The sequence below is a fragment of the Panthera pardus genome, unplaced genomic scaffold (genome assembly GCF_024362965.1).
Source record: "Panthera pardus isolate Hobbes unplaced genomic scaffold, ASM2436296v1 HiC_scaffold_6, whole genome shotgun sequence".
Lineage (NCBI taxonomy): Eukaryota > Metazoa > Chordata > Mammalia > Carnivora > Felidae > Panthera > Panthera pardus.
This window is the reverse complement of record NW_026526991.1, coordinates 136,852,285-136,872,215: the sequence shown is the minus strand read 5'-3', so window position 1 is coordinate 136,872,215 and position 19,931 is coordinate 136,852,285. Positions and strand designations below refer to the sequence as shown.

The 19,931-nt window shown below is 40.0% G+C and overlaps 1 pseudogene; it reads left to right on the top strand.

Annotated features, from left to right (window-relative positions):
- Positions 1–2,966: 2,966 nt before the first annotated feature.
- LOC109273635 (eukaryotic translation initiation factor 2A-like) lies at positions 2,967–11,110 on the top strand (annotated as a pseudogene).
- The last annotated feature ends 8,821 nt before the right edge of the window (positions 11,111–19,931 follow it).

Here is a 19,931-nt window from a genome sequence, read left to right as displayed (position 1 = left end):
AAAACAAGACACAAGACAATGTGTATTTTATGAAAACATTTTCTTTGAAGGCCTAACATAGCATTACACACTCATATCTGCTTAAAGAGGCATGTGGAAATTCTAGAAAGGCACAGAAGCAGGGAGACTAGAGGGCTAGCTTGGGGCTGCTTAGAGAAGGAGCCAGATGGCCTGGGGACAGTGACCGAAAGACTTTGCTTAGTGCATCTTTAAGTGTCAATATAAAAGGCATAACACGTATACACATACTTATTTATTTTTGAACAAGATTGTTATTGCACACTTTCAACCCCTCTCATAGGAGATTCCAAATGGACAGCACCCCAGAGCAAAACTGGAGGGGAGTCATTCCCTTAGAACTCCGTGTGAGTAGGACACGAAAGGGCGCCCCTCAGCTCATGTGCTTTAGCACGCCTATCTTAGAACCATGTGACATATTACATAATTTAAAAGTCACACGGAAAGAGAAAGTAATCATAAAATGAATTAAAAGCATAAGGATTGGAAAGGAAGGACAAAGCAATCATTATTTGTAAGAGGTATAATTGCCTCTATGGAAAAGGCCAAAGAACCTGCAAATATTGAACTAATGTCCTTTCAATTTGCTATCACTGCAAACAGGAATACGTTTAATGCCTTGTTTTTCATTAAACCAATAGAAGCTAGTTCAGCCCACACTGAATTCGAAAGCGGGAATAATTCATTCATTTTAACCCTTTGCGGTGCGCTCCCTTGAAGTATCCTGGACTGGTTTTATATGTTAACTTGTTCTATCTACTTAGACTGCAAAATCCCGGTAAACAGGGACTGTATCTTATGTTGTTTTTTAAACCCCTGGGCCATCTCAGCATGTGGGCAAACAGTTTGCGTTCAATAAACGCACCCGTTTGTAAACAATACTTGCACTGAATAAATAAATGCAGCAGGACATCGGCATTCTAGGTGCCGTGAGTGATCAAGATCATGCAGTAATCCGGGACCCAGTGTGATCCCCAGACCAGCATCGGCATCGCTGGGGAGCCTCGAAACACAAATTCTGCTTTCCCGGAAGCTCTGGGGGTGGGTTTGACCGAGCTCTCCAGGTGGCCCTGTGCACGCTGAAGTTTGAAGGCTACTGGTCCAGGAGCCAGAGTCTGCGTTACCACGTGAAGAGACAAGATGACACAGTCATCTTAAAAACTTAATGACGTGGTGACTGGTCTCAGGCAGTAATCGTTTATGTTAGTTTTTGACAGCCTTGGGCTCACTCGGTTATTTTGTGAGCAGTGGCCCTTGACCCCCACAGGTAACATTCAGGCTTAAAACACACGTCCAGGGGCACCTGGGTGGCTCAGTCGGTTAAGCAGCTGACTTCGGCTCAGGTCATGCCGTGAGTTTGAGCCCCGCGGCGGGCTCTGTGCTGACAGCTCGGAGCCTGGAGCCTGTTTCAGATTCTGTGTCTCCCCCTCTCTGACCCTCCCCCGTTCATGCCCTGTCTCTCTCTGTCTCAAAAATAAATAAACGTTAAACACACACACACACACACACACACACACACACACACACACACGTCCAGCCACAGATTGTGCAATCCCCTTGGGAGCAGTGCTTCTCAAACCTCAATGTGCAGAGACCTTCACGCGGAGGGCCAGCTCGGAAACTAGCTGGGAATTCAGCTGCCCTGGGTCTGGGGTGAGCGCTTCTTTTCTGCATTTATTTTGTAACAAGCCATCTAATTCATCTTGCTTGTGGCCAAGGGACCACATCTGAGACACTTCACCCCGTGACGTTGCTACCCAAATTGTGATTGGAAGTCAGCTTGGCATCACCTGGGAGATGGTTAAAACTCCAGGTGCAAAGGTCCCACCACGGACCCTCAGAATCAGAATCTTCATTTTGGCCAGATTCCCCACGCACTCGTTCCACATGTTGAAGTTTGAGAAGCACTTCGCAGGCAATTCACCAGGACGCTGGGGCCCAGGGCTCTGACAGAACATTGGCCAAAGGGAAAGTAAACCAATTTCCGAACAACTTACGTTCTCTTGCCGCTCCTAACACTGGTGAATTAAACGGTGTTTATTCTACTTCTTGATTTCCGATTACGTGTTCCTCCTTCATGGCTGCCGTTCTAGGAAAACAACAACAACAACAACAAAAACACTAATATGTAATATGTTTATAATAGCACACATATAAATAGCTCTAATTAAAGCTCAACAGAAAATATATGGCATTAGAGATGAAATTGATGTAATTAACAATAATTTATGTGGAACCCTTTATGTGTTAGTGTATCAAAATAAATTAGTTGATTGTAGGAAGTTAATAATTAATTTGAGATGTTTATGGTAAGATATTGACCCAATAATGTATTCTGTTTTCTTCCTAGATTTTAATATTTATAAAATTTAGAAGTTGGTTAAAAACAAAAACAGGGGATATTTTAAGCTCTTATAATTGGATCTATTTCTATTAATTTATAGTCAAGAGGAGTACATTTATTTAAAATAGAGAAATACCATTTGCATTGCATTAACATTTACTAAGAGAGACAAAATGTTGTTACGTATTAGTATAAAGGAGCTTATTAGACTTAGAGTATGTGGCTTTGAATTGATTTTTGTATAAGCAGAACTTTTTTTCTTTTTTATCATGGCCATTTGGATACTTAGCCATTTTTCTTACTCTTTGTAGTTATTTTTCTTTAACTGTACTTTTTTTTTTTTGCCTGTGGTTTTCATAACTTATTCATCCTTTTTTCTATATTTATGCCATAGGGACAGTCCTGTAGCTCTTAGTACTACTTAATGACTAAAAATATCTAGATGCTTCATACCTCGTGATGTCCTTAAGTCTCTAAATGTTGCAGAAGGCTTGCCTAAACCTGTGCAGAAACACTGGCCTCCTTTGGGCTGTGGTATGGCCACGAATCCTTTTGGAAAACAAGATAGGATGTAAACAGCGGATGAATAAGTGTATGTGGCAAAATGGCGGACACCACAGGCAGGACTTTTCATCTGAATTACAGACATGACTATCTGACATGCCATCACTATAGAGGCATTCCTCAAAGAAGATTGCATCTTCAGAATTGCAAATACTTTTGAGAGGGACCCACCTTCAGGCCTTCGGAGTGATCCCGTTTAGATCTCAGAGTGTCTGAGAAGACATCACTGGAAATAAGTTGGGGGCCAGGCCAGGGAGCCATGGGTATCCCACACACAAATTATGCCAACTTACTAGATTTCCTAATTCCACAGTTTTTAAAGTGGAAGGCAGATTTTAACAACAGGCCTTTTATTAACCGAGAAATTTGCATTTTTAACTTTACATTTACATAGAGAGAAAAGCCCGACTGAAGAACCCCTGAGAATAAGTTAATATTACAGTCGGTGAGGACACAGGCTGGGGGGAAGGCCCTGCTCTGGACGAGAAGGCCTGGCTGTCCGCTCTGCCACTCACCTGCCGCGTCTTCCCGAGCACGAGCTGGTTCGTCTCCCCAGTAAATTGGGCCCAATGATCCCGACTGTCCCCTCCTTGCCTTTGTTTCCCAAAGAAAAATAACAAGTGAAAAAGAACATGAGTAATTTAAACCTTCCCTTCAACTAGTTTTAAAATTACCACCTTAGGCTTACAGATCTGGAGTTATTTTCTAGGATTTCGGTGAATTAAAAAATAAAATACAAAAAAAATTATTGGAGAAAAGGGAAAAATGGTTTAGGCAAAGCAATAAAGTCATTATTTAATATTGAAGCTCCAGGCTTTGTGGTTTTGAGTAGAATTTAAAGCTGGATGAGTATTTTATTTCTTACTGCATATTAACCCATTCTTCAAAAGAGGTAACTTGCTGCCTTCCATAGGGCTGCAGTGAATTCTGACGTCTTTCAGACACCGTACTAATTACATTATTAACTGCGTATGAATTTCATTTTTAAAAGTAGGAAATGAAATAATTGTTAAGTTTTTGCCTGAAGACTCGAGAACATCCTCCATAAATTAATGAATCCCATTAGAATGAATTTCACTGTGAATGCCCACGTGAATAATAATTATTGATAGGAATAAAATAAATCCCACCGAGTTTAAAAGTGCCAAGTGGTAATAATGAATGAGGACAGTCACACCTGGATGAAATTAGCTAGAAAGAAGATTACAAATTGTTATAAATAGAGATTTTAGGAGGAATTTCATCTTTCAAGCAATTTTCTCTGAACAATTATATCTCTTTAAATAATCCCCAGCATCAATATTTTGTTCCTTCAGTATCGTAAGGCTAGAAAGTAACAGGGTTCAGTGTTTGGTCGTAGTGCGGGGTGAGTGAATTTGACTTTATGAGATAAAAGCAAGGAAGGTAGGAAGGGAGATGATCAAAAGCTGCATTTGCACATATGGGGAGTGCCCTAATGGTACCCTCTATCTCAGCATTAGAATGTGCCCTGTCAGTTTGCCAACCAATAGTTCATGACGACGGCATGACAGCACCAACTCCGTAACGAATCACATAAAACTTTAAATGAATTTGTACATGCGCCGTTTTAGGATTTGGCAAAATTAGGGATCTTCTTCACCGACTGACCAGGACTTTGTTTGAGAAGAGTGTTTCAAGATACGAAGAGACAAAGAGTCAGTCCAATAGTCTGTTAGGTGGTGCCTCTTCAAGGCGACTGTGGTAACTCTTCGAAGTTGTTCCTGCCGCTTTCTGTGCTCACCTCAGGAGAGCTGCTCCTGGCCCCAACCCACAAAATCTGCATGCTCATACAGTCAAAGGGGTAGGGGCAGGGGTTTGCCCACAGCTCAAGGCTCAGTTTAATGCAGAAGACCAGCTGACAGCTTTTTATAAGAGGGATGTGCTGGGAAAGGGACACCTGACCCAATTCGATACCATTAATCTCACTGATCAGTCATGGGAGCCGTCTAGTCACAATTCCCTTATTTAATCTGAGGCCAGTACAAAGATAACGTCTGATTGAAACTCCCTTAATGAGGCACCAAGAGACTGTATTTTTCACTGTTCTCTAATCAAAACATAGAATAGAGGCTTATACATCTCCAAACCAAGAGACTCTACACATTTTGCATTTCTTTCTCTTTATAGAAAGCCTCTGGGAAAGAGGTACATAGATCTCGGAATAATTTACTGCAGAGCAATAGACAATGCTCAAAACCTATTAATTCTGATCCCACATTCTTTAAAAATGAGACATTATAACATGATTGATGCCAGGTTTGTTATAATTTTAATGACAACGAAAGGTATTTGGCCAGCCTTCGTAACAACATCTTAGAAATATTATTGTATTGTATTGATCTTCTGTTTTATATGTGTGATATAAAAGAGACTTGCATAAGAAAGTGTTTATTACACATTTCTGGTCAAATTGCCCCATTCTGACATGCTAGAACAGCAGAAACTATGGCTGGTGATTAAAAAACACTTTTGCCAGGGGTGCCTGGGTGGCTCAGCCGGTTAAGTGTCCAACTTCGGCTCAGGTCATGATCTCACGGTTCGTGAGTTCGAGCCCCATACCAGGCTGTGTTGACAGCTTGGAACCTGGAGCCTGCTTCAGATTCCGTGTCTCCCTCTCTCTCTCTGCCCCTCCCCCGCTTGTTCTGTGTGTCTGTCTCTCAAGAATGAATAAACATTAAAAAAAAGTTTTTTAATAAACACTTTTTCCATGCTATACCTAACATAGACCATGAGCAATTATGTCGCAGTAGTTTCTTTCTTTTATATCATCTCAGATGACTGTTGTCGGGAAGGAAGAACTTCCTCTGCCCCTCACGGTCCTTCTAGCTGGACTAAAAATCAAATGGACATGAGACAGATTCATAGGAGAAAAGCCAATTTAATTTCATACGTATGGGGAATTCACACAGACATGGAAACATTCCAAAGACAGTCAAGCAAAATGAGGTATATATGTCATTCTGAACTAAGGAAAAGGGGGTAGAGACCTGGAACTTAAAAGGTAAGGAATGCAAGCCACAGGAAGATGTAAAAGGGCCAATGTTTGGTAAACAAATGTTTGCCGAGCCACGCAGAAACCATGGGACAAAGAGACCTTGATCCAAGTGGCCTTGCTAGGCTCCTCTCTGTCCAGCATACCTGCTTCCTATCATAATGCAGCTATCTGTGATGGTAGCTCTCTTCCTGGAGCGGGTCCTCTGTCCAGATTCTTTTTAGGCAGTTGAGGGAAAGGTGAAGAGTTTTTCCTGACTCTGCTGGATTTTGATTGCTTCTATCTCAAAATAATCTTTATGCCAAAGTTGCCCGTCTTAGGACAGCCTGTCCCTTGGCCCCTACATTATTTGTGAGAATATCTAACTCACTCACCCAGTGACTTACTAGAAATTTGTATACCTACAAATACCTGATGTTTTCATTTTTACAATGAAATTTCCAGAAACAGCCTCATATAGCCAACAAAACAGAGCTGAAGTTCAAGACAAATTGTGGACCATTATTTTTCCAGTGGGGAAAGAAAAAAAAATGAAGAATTTCATATATTCACCTTACTACACAGAAATAACCTATTAAGAAATAACCTCTGAACTTAGTTTATTGATAAGGACATTCTTTTGAGTTTAAAGAATTTAGAGATATGGAATGTATACAGAAATCAGAGCTGAGAGGAATCTTACAGTCTGATGAAAATTGAACCCATTTCTTTTGCTGAATTGGCAAAATCACAGTTCAGTTGGTTGAGGGTGCCCATAATATGACCTTCTTTTTCCAACAGGTGGAATCTGGAGGTTGAGTTGGCAGTTAATCAAATTTGATCTGGAGATGAGATGTAGAAACTGTAAAAGGCAGATGGAATATTCCTCAGCAGATTCTGAAGCAATGGAAAACCCTACCATTTTTCCTGCTCGTCTCCCCTCGCACTGTTTATCAGCCTCTCATCTTGTGAGCAGGTGTAGCTGGAGGAGGGACAGTTGCGCCTACATCATTATTTCCCAGAGCATCTGGTTCTTTCCAGTCATCTCCTGCTGTCACTTTCTGAAACCACTTTCTCAGACACATTAGCCTGTGGGCAGTGGTTTACTGCTGAGCCATTCTCTGCTAAAAGCCATCAGTAGCCCCATTCCAACTGAGAACCAAAGAGGTTATAACAGTGTATTTCGCTCTAACCAAAGTGGGAGACCGTGGATTTATAGCAATGTCAATGTGCATGTTCCCAAGAGGATTCCTATTAGAAATGTACACAGAGCCTCCAAGCAGGTGTCCCTAGCACTGTCAGTCACTAACAGTAGTTATCTGTGTTGAGTCCTTTAAAGGACACCGTCCCTTAAGCCCTCCTAGACCACATGCTTCCAAGTCCAAATGTTTTCTAAGCTATTTAGAAATGATAGGCCTTAATAGTTTTGAAAACAATTTCGTAAATTACGAAGCTATCCTCTGATTGCAAAAATGCCTTCAGCCCCTTAGCTCCCTTATTCAGCAAAGTGTGGAAGATGTTGGTTATGGTGTGATAGGAATAACACAACTTTTTGTGTTCTGGCCGTACCAGGCAGTCATGATATCCAGATGACCCTCAAAATTCATGCGAATGGCATATTCATTGTCGAGACTCATGAAGGCATAGAGGAAAGATTAAGGGTACATTATAGATGGATGGTTATGTAGCAAACGCCTGTAAAAGTGCATGGCACCTATTTTTGACCTGAGACCAGTAACCCATGGAATCACAGTCTTCAAATATTTTACTCACTGTGAAATGAAAAAATTGCCACTAAATGAAAATACTAATATGGGTATTTGACCTCTCCACCTGCCTTTGAAGCTTTGAGAAACAATTCTAAATGAATAGGAAAACACAGTCATACTCTTTTCTGTTTTATAAGCATATATATATATGAAACAAAAGAATTTCTTAATGTTCCTACACATAAAGTAACTCTCAAATCCATATAACATTTCTATGATTTTGTTCAGAGAGATACATTACGGCTTATTTTGGGAATAGTATTTGGGCATGGACATGGAAAAAACAAAGTGCATAGAATATGCAAAAATTTAGTCATGTGAATATTTTCTATCCAATTCCACTGGACAGAAAAGATAGAATTGTCAACCGTTCATAGAATAGAAAAATAAAACATAAAATACTCTAAGTTGGATGTCCTTCCGCAGCTTTGGCCAAACTACACAGACGAGAGAAACAAGCTGATTCTTTGTATATACTTGATATTTGGGTACTGCTACTTTCTCGCAATTTTTAAAATTTATTTTGCAGTTCCCTGTACTAAAAACTACAGAAGCTATGACTAAAGTAAAATAAAATTTAGAATTAGATAAAAAATATAAAGAACTCAAGAGAAGTTTTGATTGGGTTTCCTAGACTCCTTGAAATTGAGGACCTTCCCATTTTAATTAAACAAATCAATTTCAACATATTGAACTGAATTCTATTCACCTACCCAGGAAAGGAGGTTTTAGGGTCCCAGATTCCCTCAGTCACCCGGTTTGGTTGTGCCTTCGCCCTCCCCCCACCACCCATGGGTGATCTGCTGACCAGCCAGGGGGAAAAGCCAGCAGTGGAAAGTAAGCACTGTGTTTGATATTTTGTTTTGTTGCTAGCAATTCTGATCACTTGCAGGTGCATCCAAAGGAATTGAGATGCAGATGATATGGGTGGTGAGGACAGTGGTCTCCAAGTTCCAACCTAGTGGACCTCCTAGTGGTCTCCATCCTGGTGGTCTCCATCCTAGTGGTCATGCTGGTGGTCTCCATCCTTCATCCTAGTGCTCTGTTATTTCCTGACAGATTTTCAACAGCCTCTGCACATCCTCAATTGCTCAATATCTCTCACGTTATCCAAGGTCAGGAGAACCATATGGCTTTATAAAGATCAAAGAGTAAAGTCAGGAACCCACGCTTTTAAAAGTGAAGAACTACCCCACTACGTAGTTTAGAGTCAAATGCACATAGCACGCTAACTACAAAGAATATATGTGGCCACATTCACCTACTTGGAAGTAGAATAATGTGTCTGCTAGGGCTGAAAGGACAAGGCTGTCTTCCACCAGGAAAGTAGCAGAGTGCAGACATTAAGGGAAAAGATATTACAGACGCTGGGTTGAGAGACTCCAAATGGTGGGTACAAGTGAGGGGAAATGGAGAAATTAAATGAGAAATTAACCCCTCAGTCTCTAAGGTCATTCTTTGTGTTGAAATTCAGTTGTTTTAAAGAGTCTTTATTACTAGAGACATGATTTTCTCATAGCCGAGGGGGAAAGTTCAATTACTGTGCCCATCTAATCGTCCATTTTAAATCATTTTTGTGTAAAGATTGAGTGTATTGGATGGATTTGTCATACTCAGAATGAAACGGGTACAAATGAAATGCCTGTTAAGGGACATTAACTTTACTATTTTCTCATCTGCTATAAAAGCCTAGTAAGTACCAAGATTTGACATAGACTGGGGCATATTATCAGGCAAGTAGGGAAGGGAGAGGAGCTTCCTGATGGGTTTAAAAACCAGTAGCTTTTGGTTTAGTGTCTAGGGAAATTTAAAAAAAAAAAAGTGTCCCTTTTGTTTTTGAGGGTTAATGAGATATCACTCTTCTGGTGTTATAACTGACTTGTTTTCTGTATCCAACCGCCCCATGTATCTTAATGGGTTTCTTTATGTCAACGCCATTTTTCTAGTCATTACCATCCATGTGCCAATCAAACAATTATCTTGTCATTCCTTTTATAAGACCTTCCGTAAAGACCCACAGAATCCGTTTTAGAATAATGGAGTTACAATAGTAATCAGATCATAAAGATTATCTTTATTGAACATTTCATGGATAATTTGAGTAAAGAAACAAACGCCAAAACAGCAAATAGTAAATATTCTATGTAAATAAAGGGAGTATTTAAAAATTATTGCCATTTATTAGAAGCTGACATATGTTGTTTTTATGGCTTGTAGAGATTCTTGGTAAAGAGAGCTGTGAGCAATTTTAATTGACGCGTTTCGACCGTTGTCCAATACTAGTTCACAGCAACAAATGGAGAACGGGCTGGAGTCCAGTTACCAAAAACTGGCCTCTTTATGACGTAGCTCAAATTATGGTTTTACACTTGCCAAATGTGACTCTGTGTTTGACTTGGGAACCGGTCGTCGTGATGCAATCTGTGACAGCCCTCATGGACACGTATTAGTACTACCTACTTTGGAAAGCTGAAGAGACAAAAAAGCGTGGGATGTCACAAAGTACAAACTTATTTCTGATTCTAAATATGTCCCTTGGTGCCCAAATGGCAAGTGCATTTGAACAAGCTACGTGTCCTCCCAGGTTCCATGTTAACATCGGGTACCAGTTTCGGCATTAACCTGGCTCTATGTTGCACAAGTATGTGCCATCATATGGCAGGTTCCTTGGCACCCATTTTTGGATGGGGTATTTCCAGCAGTTCAAGTGAAGTACCCAGGGACGAACATAAAGCTGCAATGGCTTATAGGCGCCCAGTTTGTGGAAATAAACCAATCACCAACCCTAAGCTACGCGAGGAGGAACCACCTTGGAATGTAACATCACAACCAGGAAATGAAAAGCCACTAGCAAAAACAGCCCCTCAATATTAAAGGAAACTTGAGGCTAGGAAAGCTGAAGAGCAGGAGTGAGAAGAGACAAGAGTCCTGATTGGCCGTGCTCCTGCCCACCCCCCAACCCCGGGGAACATCACTGATGAGACTGCTTCTCAGCCACCTCACCCCTCGAGAGCCGGAGACTGACAAGCAGATCAACAACCTAAACAAGGGGTGCCTGGGTGGCTCAGTCGGTTAAGTGTTTGACTTCAGCTCAGGTCGTGATCTCATGGTTCGTGAGTTCAAGCCCTGCGTCAGGCTCTGTGCTGACAGCTCAGGGCCCGGAGCCTGCTTCGGATTCTGGGTCTCCCTCTGTCTCTCTCTGCCCCTCTCCCACTCACACTCTGTCTCCCTCTCTCTCTCAAAATTAAATAAACATTAAAAAACAACAACAACAACAAAGAATCTAAACAAGAAGCTCCAACCAATTGAACAACTGAGAGAAGAACCAACATGTGGAAACAACTAGAAAAACACCAACCCAAGAAAATGCAGCAAGACAGAGCCTTTCTCCAGGAGCTGGAAGACATGGCTTTGGGGATTTAAAGATTCACGGAAAGCAAGTTAGTGATCAGAAGTCAGGACAAACGGGTGCCGGGGTGGCTCAGTCGGTTGAGCGCCTGACTTGGGCTCAGGTCATGATCTCATGGTCTGTGAGTTCGAGCCCCGTGTCGGACTCTGTGTTGACAGCTCGGAGCCTGGAGCCTGCTTCCGATTCTGTGTCTCCCTCTCTCTCTGCCCCATCCCCACTCAAGCTCTCTCTCTCTCTCTCTTGGTCAAAAATAAATAAGCATTAAAAAAAATTTAAAAAAAGAAATCAGGACAAACATATTTGTTAAATCCATATATGTAGACTATCCATGTGCCCACTCTTAGTTTCATCTATAACTTTAACCATTTATCCAAGATTTCTTTTTAAAAAATAGGACAAGACACCATGAAATGCCTGAGAATAAATCTAAGGAGGGATGCCCAAGAGGTCTACAAAATTGCCCCCCGTGTCAGAACCACCCATTTAGAAGTTGACCTACACGTATATGGTAAACTTACTTTTGGCGATGATCCCAAGGCAATTCAATGAAAAGTAGAACGTCATTTTGACAAACAAGACCAGCGCATTAGACATAGACCCTTGACTCATAACCACACATTTAAAAACATGGAATGGATGGCAGATATTAATAAAAAATCCAAAACTAAAATATCAAAAGAATATATAAGAGAGGATAAAAATTGTAGGATTTTGGGTACACACACACACACACACACACATCTGAATCTCACAAGAAAAAAATAATTGATGGCTTGAACTTTATTAAAATTAAAACTATTTTTCTTCAAAAGAATTAAAACCATACCATCAAGATAAAAAGGGAATTAACAGCATGAGAATATATTTGCAATACAACTATCAAACATAGGACTACTCTCTAGATTATATAAAGAATTCTTCCAATTTAGGGGTGCCTGGTGGTTCAGTTGGTTTAAAGTGTCTGACTTCAGGGGTGCCTGGGTGGCTCAGTTGGTTAAGCTTCCAACTTCAGCTCAGGTCATGAAATCATGGTTTATGAGTTCAAGCCCCGTGTGGAGCTCTGTGCTAACAGCTCAGAGCCTGGAGCCTGCTTCAGATTCTGTGTCTCTCTCTCTCTCTCTGCCCCTCCCCTGCTCATGCTCTGTCCCTCTCTCAGAAATGAATAAACATTTTTTTAAAAATTTTTTTAAATAAATAAAGTGTCTGACTTCAGCTTACGTCATGATCTTGTGATTTGTGAATTCGAGCCCCACATTGGGCTCTCTGCTGTCAGTACAGAGCCCACTTCAGATCATCTGTCCCCCTCTTTCTCTGCCCTTCCCTACCTCATGCTTGTGCTGTCTCGCTCTCTCTCTCTCTCTCTCTCTCTCTCTCAAAAATAAACATTAAAAAAAAAAAAAGAATTCTTACAATTCAGTAACAGGAAAACAAATGACCCAGTAAAGTGGACAAAATATTGAACAGTCCTTCACATAATAAGGTACAAAAATACCACCAAATGCGTAAAAACCCCCAAAATACACAAGAGGATGATGAATGTCATCAGTCAGTAGGGAAATGCAAACTCAAACCACAGTCAGATACCACCAGCCACCTTCTAGAATGGCCAGAAGAGCTGACCTGATGTTGTAGAACCCTGACTCTCTCATACACTGCGGGTGAGGTTGCAAACAGTTTGACATGTTCTGAAACAAGGTAAACATACACTCACCATAAGAAACAGCCCTTTCATTGCTGGGTGTTTACCCAAGAAAGAAGGAAATGTTTAGAAAAGGACTTATTACACGACTGTTCGTAGCAGCTGTATTTGTAATAGCCAAACACTGGAAGCATCCCAAATATCCATTAGTAGACTTATAGGTAAACAAAACACAGTATATTCATTCTGTTAAAAACCACTCAGTAATCATTTGCAACAACGTTTTTTAATGTTTATTTATTTATTTTGAGAGAGAGGGAGAGAGAGAGAGAGCACATGCACAAGCGGGGGAGAGGGAGAGAGAGAATCCCAAGCAGGCTCCATGCTGTCATCCCAGAGCCTGATACAGGGCTCAATCCCATGACCCTGGGATCATGACCTGAACCGGAATCAAGAGTCAAGGTACTTAATCCACTGAGCCACCCAGGTGTCCCAATATGCAACAACCTTTAGATACATACAACAACGGGGGCACCTGGGTGGCTCAGTCAGTTAAGCATCCGACTTCAGCTCAGGTCATGAGCTCCCAGTCCATGAGTTCGGGCCCCACATCAGGCTCTGTGCTGACAACTCAGAGCCTGGAGCCTGCTTCGAGTTCTGTGTCTCCCCCTCTCTCTGCCCCTCCCCCGCTTGCACTCTGTCTCTCTCAGTCTCTCAAAAATAAAGGAAACATTAAAAAAAAAAAAAGGTGCATACAACAACGTAGATGGATCTCAAAATAACCAGGCTGAGTGAAAGAAGACACAGAACACTATTGCTGCTCTATGATTGAATTTTGTTAAGATTTCAGGAAATGCAGACTAATCCCTCATGACAGAGAACACATCATTGATTGTTGGAACAGGGTTGGAGAGAGGGAGAGATGGCCCAGGGGCCTGAAGTAACTTTGGAGGTAGATGCAAGTGTTTGGTATCTTGATTACAGTGATGGTTTCACAGTGCATACTTCTGTCAAAATTTTTCAAAGTTTGCAATTTAACTATGTGTAGTTTACTATAAATTAATTATATTTCAACAGAGTGGAAAAAAATAAAGTTTAAGTTGACACTCAATTTACCCCACTGAGGCAAATTGTGGTTTTAGTCCATAGCTTTATTTTCAATTTTGTAAATATTTTTTAATGTTTATTTATTCTTGAGGGAAAGAGAGAGAGAGAGAGAAACATGAGTGGGGGAAGGGCAGAGAGAGAGGAAGACACAGAATCCGAAGCAGGTTCCAGGCTCTTGGGCTGTCAGCGCAGAGCCCGACGCAGGGCTCAAACCCATGAACCTTGAGATCGTGACCTGAGCTGAAGTCGGATGCTTGACCGACTGAGCCACCCAGGCACCTCTCCAGGCACCTCTTTGTTTTCAGTCTCTGAACAAATCTCAGGTCATGAAATAATCTCAAAAATAAGATTATTCCCCCCCCCAAAAAAGAATAAGATTATTCCTGAATGTCATACATTCTTTGAGGTTACTTTTGGAATTCTTTCCCATCATGTAGTACCATTTAGGATTCTAATATAGTCAGTTGCAGCTCAGAGAGGTCATGTGGTTTCCCAAAATTCCTATCACAGTTTCTAAAATTAAAATATGTGGTTAAAAAAATATCTTTTGGAATGTCACCAGCAGGCTTTAAGAAGAAAATGCTAAAAGAGAAATGTAAGAATAGACACATTTTGGGGGCGCTTGGGTGCCTCAGTCACTTAAACATCTGACTTCGGCTCCGGTCATGATCTCATGACTTTTTTAACAGAATCTGAGAGGCAATAAGTGTACAGATCCCACATTTCAAAAAAAAAAGTCTCGATCATGAACGGAAATGTCAACTGCCATCTGATGGAAAGTCTCCTGTTGGATAAACACCATTTTCTTGCATAAATTAGAAGCAATCTGATAAGAATACTGGAATTTGGTAAAAACAAATCCTACTAATATCTAGGAAATTTTACCAAAATCCAAATATTTACACATAATATGCTCTACAGTTCATATCTGATATCTGAGATCCTGGAGGAGCACTTGCTTCATTACTAGAAAAGTTGACTGAGCTACCAAAGTGGAGAAAAAAAATCAAAATCCATAATATGAATTACCAAACTTCCCAACCAGAACATACACACACACATCCTTCAGTAACACTAGCGATTTCTTAAAATGAATGAGAAGTCCTTTGAGGTGAAATTTTGAGGCCGATAAGTTATAAGTACATCAGTTATCCACTGAAAAATGATGCCGTATTAACAAACCACCTCAAAACCGTAAGCTTTTATAAAAGTCGTGGCTTTGTGAGTTTGCAATTTCAACTGGTCTCAGCTGAGCTGTTTTCTTGACTGGCTCTGGGACGTATCTGGGAGTATCTGGGCCCTGTGTCCCTCCCTCATCTTCTCTCAGACTAGCTTGAGCAAGCTCTCATGACAGAGGTGCCAAGGTGAGCGAGCATAATTGGCATGTCCTTTTCTTCTGTTAGCATCACATTTGCTAACTTCCTGTTGGCTAAAGCAAGTCACAGGACTGAATCCAGGGTCAGCCACCCAGTTCCACAACAGAACTAAGTGTGACTCATCTTCTGGATGACCTATTTTGTTCCATTGATCTATTTGCCTATTTTTTCCATGCTGTCTTAATTATTGTTGTATCTGGTAATCATGTGCCATGACTTCTCTGACTTTTCTTCACTTTCAAAAATGTTTTAGCTTATGTAGGTTTTTGCATTTCTATATAAATATCAAATTAGCTTGTCAATTTTTTACAAAAATTTCTGCTGAGATTATGGTTAGGGTTGCATTGAACCCACAGATAAGTTTGGGGGAAATTAAAATCTTAGTATTATTGCACCTTGTAGTCCATGAACATGGTATATCTCTCTACTCATTTTGTCCTCCTTACTCTTTCAGAAATGCTTTCATGAACATGCCTTGTGTCTCTTTTATTAAACTAATCTCCAAGTATTTTATTTTTGCTCATATTGTGAATGGATCTTTTTTAAATTTCTGATAGTTCATTGCTAACACAAAGAAACACTTTGTTTTTATATTGATTTTCTTCTTGTGATCTTGCTAAATTAACTTAATATTTCTAGTAGTTTTGCAATATTTTTCTTAGGATTTTGTATACATTTTATATACATATATACATATATGTATATACATATATACATATATGTACATATATGTATGTATATTTCTAGTAGTTTTGTAATATTTTTCTTAGGATTTTGTATATATTATATATATTATATATCTGCATATATATTATATATACATTATATATATAATATATACAATATAATATATACAATATAATACATACATTATTGTATATATTATATTGTATATATATTTATTTATATATATAATATATTATTGTATATATTATTATATATTGTATATATATTGTATATAATGTATACATTATATACAATATAATATATACAATATTATATATATATGCATATATATTATATATACATTATATATATAATATATACAATATAATATATACAATATATATATAATGTATATATAATATATATATTATATATATATTATATATATATGCATATATGTTATATATACAAAATCCTAAGAAAAATATTACAAAACTACTAGAAATATACATACATATATGTATATATATATACATATATATATAAGTATACATGTGTGTGTATATATATATATATATTCACTAATGAAAAAGGAAGTATTGGGGAAAAACCAGCAGGAAAAATCATAAAGCCACTATATACATATATAGATATACATATACATATACATATACATATACATATACATATACATATAATATCATATCATGTGTGAATGAAAATTGTACTCCTCCCTTCCCCATTTTTATGGTTCTTACTTGTTGTGCTTGCTTTGTTGTACTGGCTAAGATTTCTAGCACAATGATGAACAGAAGTTCCGGGAGTAAAAAATGTTTGCTTTACCTCTGTTCTTCCCTAGGAAGCATCCAGTTTGTCACTGTTAATTGTGATATAAGCTATACATTTTTCCTAGATGCCCTTTACTACATCGAAAAAGACTACTTCTGTTCTTATTAGGCAGACAGCTTTTATCACTGATGAAAGTGGAATTATGTCAGTGCATTTACTGAGATGTCATATGATTTTTCTACTTCATATTGTCAATGAAGAGAATTAATATTCTCTGTTTTCTAATGTTAGACCAATCTTCCATTCTTGAGATAAACCCCACCAGGCATAGTGTATAGTCCTTTCCACATACTGCTGTTTACGTTTGTTAACACTTTATTGAAAGTTTTCCCTCCATGTATGCAATGGACAGACTCTAAGGTGGCCCATAATCCTAGACTATTAGCGTTTGTGAATCCGATGACCTTTGTGAATCCTTTGTGCATAATCCCCTTGCTTGACTGTAGGTGTGTCCTGTGATTTGCCTTTATAAACAAGCAGCAAAGGCGGGGGGAGTTTCCCTGATCACACGTACCTGATCGTGTTTTGAAGGACTGCAGCTTCCATCTTGCCAGGGGACTCTTTCCCTTGAACACTTTTAAGAAACAAGCTGTAGGTTAGGGTCTGGCCTATGGAGAAGACCACATGGGAAGCAGACTAGGACAGCCTCCGTCCTGTGGGCAACAATACACAGAAGCCCTCACTCTGGAATTTGTGTGGAACAGAGTGTGACTGCCACGGAGCTCAGAAGCAGATTTTCCTCCCCTGCTCCCGTCCAGCCTCGGAGGAAACCACAGCTCCAGCCACACTTTGACTGTAATCTTGCAAGACGCGAGAGCAGATGAGCCAGAGGCCAGACACCCCGGGGGGAGGACCAGGGCTGGGATGACCGACAACAGGGACGTCGTCTTTAATTCTGAGACCTTTGGAGCAGTAATACACTGGCTCACCAGTACCTCGTGCTCCCTTTCGTCTTTCTTGAGAAAAGAAGAGAATGCGTCGTTTTTAGTGGTTTTATGATTTTTCCTGCTGTTTTTTTTCCCCAATACTTCCTTTCTCGCTAGTGAATCAGTGGCCTTCAGTTGATTCAATTTTTTGCCGTTTGTCTCTGGTATTTGTCTTCACTCATTTCTTGTATTTATGTTTGCTAATGCTGTGGTCAGCGTCCACACTGGTTTGTGTTTATATATGTGGTTACTTACCAGGCTGCCACTGAGTAGTCTGGATCTTTCCCTTCTGAACTCCTCACGCAGAACTGGATTCAAGCATATTTAAGTGTCCTTCGACCCTGTCACACAGAAAAGCATTCTACTAAAAAAAAAAAATTTTTTTTTAAGAGTAACATTCAACTTTTTAAATAACAGTGAAAATTTAAAGATAATAATAACAATGGGGCGCCTGAGTGGCTCAGTCGGTTAAGCGTCCAACTTCAGCTCAGGTCGTGATCTCGCGGTTCGTGAGTTTGAGCCCTGCGTGGGGCTCTGTGCTGATGGCTCGGAGCCTGGAGCCTGCTTCTGCTTCTGTGTCTCCCTCTCTCTCTATCTGCCCCTTCTCCACTCACACTCTGTCTCTCTCTCAAAAATAAATAAACATTAAAAAAAATTAATAATAATAATAATAATAATAATAACAAAATGGTAGGCCAAAAGAATGTTATGGTTTGTTTTCCACTTCTTGATTTCCAGAAAATGTCCCTCGCAACTTAGATGTTCACCTTGCAAAACACGGCACACTTGCCTCTCCTTTGCCCAAAAATTTCAGTCCTGATAGTCCGCATTCTTATTACCTGTACCAAGAGTTTAACTCATCATTTCTCTCAAGAGTCTAAAATCTCCAAGCACGTGGACTTTCAGTAGCCAGCCGTAGTCTCCAAAAGTGTTAGGGTGGCTTTATAGGCTTTTACTCCAGATTTTTGTGGAAATGAAAATAATTTTTAGCATAGAGTTTGAGATCTCATTACTTTTACACATGTGAAGATACTGGCAATATCTTTTACAGCAAACATTTTGTAAAACCAAAAAAAAAATCTGACATTAAGGTGTGGCAACCTTTCCAGTCTGGGTTTCTAACCCCATTCTCCTGAAACACTGGACACTGGGGGTGGGGAAGGGGGGGGTGGCTAGTGCTCACAATTCCCGCTGGACAGCAGGTTCACAGCAGCATGGAAACAGTGATGCTGGAGATGATCAGTGACCCGTCTTCAGGCATAAGACCACTGATAATGGATCCCCTAGTCATCGATGAGTAAGGATGGTGATTTCTGTATGGTAGCATATGCCCTTTTGAAGGTCACAATGTTAAACTTTTACAGGCTGGCTTTCGTGGTCTTAACGGTGAGCATTTAATGCGTCCAAACAATCTCAGCTTTTTAATTGGTTTTGCCAGGAATCCTTTCTCCCTGACATCAAAAGATGTAGGAATGTGTTGTCGAAAACTGACCTCCGTGCTTCAGAGCCAAAATAGAACGCAGAGGCAGAGTTCCAGATAAAGAGGAACAGTCGCTTTATTGCTTTGCTAGGTAAAGGCGGCTGCAGCAGCCTGTGATCTTCAAAACCTGCAAGCCCAGGGAGGGAGGGGCCCCGGGGGTTAATAGGGAAATGCAGGAGCTAGTCAGTTTCAACAGGAGTTGTAGAAGCACTGACAGCCTTGTTAGTCTTTTCTAGGGTGGTGCCAGGTTCCTGAGACAGAGGCAGAGAAGGGAAGAGGGGAGCTTTGTGGAAGAGAGCAATCAAAAGCTTACTTTAAATTTTTTTATTGATATTCAAGTTGCTCAACGTGCAGTGTAGTCTTGGCTGCAAGAGTAGAACCCAGTGATTCATCGCTTACATATGACACTCAGTGCTCATCCCAACAAGTGCCCTCCTTAATGCCAGTCACCTCTTTAATCACCCCCACAGCCCTCCCCTCCAGCAATCCTCAGTTTATTCTCTGTATTTAAGGATCTCTTACGGTTTGCTTCCCTCTGTTTTTATCTTATTTTATTTTGCCTTCTCTTCTCCTATGTTCATCTGTTGAGTTTCTCAAATTCCACATATGAGTGAAATCATGTGATATTTGTCTTTCTCTGACTAACTAATTTCACTTAGCATAATACCCTCCAGTTCCATCCATGTTGTTGCAAATGGCAAGATTTCATTCTTTTTCATTGCTGAGTAGTATTCCATTGTGTATATATACACATATACCATATATATACACACACATATATACTATACACAC